Consider the following 1,754-nt stretch of genomic DNA (forward strand, 5'->3'; position numbering starts at 1 on the left):
TGTGTTAAATACAGAAATGGGACACATAACTGAGACTGCGCCTGTTAGTACGATGCACCTTATGGTCGTGAAAATACGGTGTCGTAAAAACCCATGGATGTGTAAAATCCTGATTCATTTCCCATTCCCCTCTAGACACACTTTCCAGCTGACATTAAACATGAGCGGACCAAAGAAAAGAAAAGTGGACACTGAGTGCCGAGTGTTTAAAAAGGAGTGGACAACAAAATATTTTTTTACTGATGTCCGATCAACGGCTGTATGTCTGATATGCCAAGAAACGGTTGCAGTTTTTAAAGAGTACAATATCAGCCGTCACTTTGCCACAAAGCATGCTAACTACGCTAGCAAGCTGTCAACACAAGAACGGGCGGCTACTGCTCAGAGGTTGGCAGCTAATTTACAGACTCAGCAGAATTTTTTTCACCGACAAACTGCGATCCAGGAGTCAAGTACCAAGGCAAGTTTTTTGCTGGCATTCAAGTTAGCAAAGGCTAGCAAGCCTTTATCCGAAGGCGAGTTTTTGAAAGAATGCATGGTAGACACAGCAGATCTCTTGTGTCCGGAAAGCAAAGGCAAGTTTGAAAAAATCAGCTTGTCACGCAGGACAGTGACTCGGCGTGTGGAACTGATTGACGAACATATAGTCAGCGAGTTAAACAAAAAAGCGGAGTCCTTTAATTTATTTTCACTAGCACTGGATGAAAGCAATGACATGAAAGACACTGCTCAGCTCCTAATTTTTATCCGAGGGATAAATGACAGTTTTGAGATAACGGAGGAGCTTTTGAGCATGGAATCGCTGAAGGGGAAAACACGAGGAGAGGACTTATATGAACAGGTGTCTGCTGTCATCGAGAGAATGAAGATGCCTTGGAGTAAGCTTGCCGGTGTCACCACGGATGGATCGCCAAATTTAACTGGAAAAAACGTCGGGTTGCTGAGGAGAATCCAAGATAAAGTGAAAGAAGAAAACCCTGACCAGGATGTTATTTTTCTTCACTGCATCCTTCATCAAGAATCTCTGTGTAAGTCTGTATTGCAGCTTAATCATGTTGTGGATCCAGTTGTAAAACTTGTTAACTTCATACGAGCAAGGGGACTTAATCACCGTCAGTTCATTGCGTTCCTAGAGGAAACTGATGCGGATCACCAGGACTTACTTTACCACTCTCGTGTCCGCTGGTTAAGTTTGGGGAAAGTGTGCCAGCGAGTGTGGGAGCTCAAAGAGGAGATTTGTTCGTTTTTGGAGCTAATGGGGAAATCCAACGAATTCCCTGAGCTGAGCGATGAGGACTGGCTTTGTGACTTTGCGTTTGCTGTGGACATATTGTCACACATGAATGAGCTGAACGTTAAGCTGCAGGGGAAAGATCAGTTTGTGCACGATATGTACACAAATGTGAGAGCCTTCAAATCCAAGCTGATTTTATTCTCCAGGCAAATGTCAAACAAATCTTTCGCTCATTTTCCCACACTGGCCATGCAGAAGGCCACCCGAAACGTGAAGAAATACTGCAAATTACTGGACGACCTGCACAGAGAATTCTCCCGTCGGTTCACTGATTTTGAAAAAATTGAAAAGTCACTTCAGCTGGTGTCCTGTCCCCTGTCACAAGACCCCGAAACAGCACCGCATGAGCTGCAATTGCAACTGATCGATCTTCAGTCTGACGCCATCTCAAAAGAGAAGTTCCGATCTCTTAAACTGAATGACTTTTACGCTTCACTTAACGAAGCCACATCTCCAAACC

At 44.1% G+C, this 1,754-nt stretch overlaps 1 protein-coding gene across 1 annotated transcript in view; it reads left to right on the plus strand.

Moving 5' to 3' along the window:
* Nucleotides 1-1,754, plus strand: part of LOC107090297 (GATA zinc finger domain-containing protein 14-like) — a 5,138-nt gene that overhangs the window by 2,499 nt on the left and 885 nt on the right. The window lies entirely within an intron of this gene.

The sequence above is a fragment of the Cyprinodon variegatus genome, unplaced genomic scaffold (genome assembly GCF_000732505.1).
Source record: "Cyprinodon variegatus isolate N-32 unplaced genomic scaffold, C_variegatus-1.0 Scaffold288, whole genome shotgun sequence".
Taxonomy (NCBI): domain Eukaryota; kingdom Metazoa; phylum Chordata; class Actinopteri; order Cyprinodontiformes; family Cyprinodontidae; genus Cyprinodon; species Cyprinodon variegatus.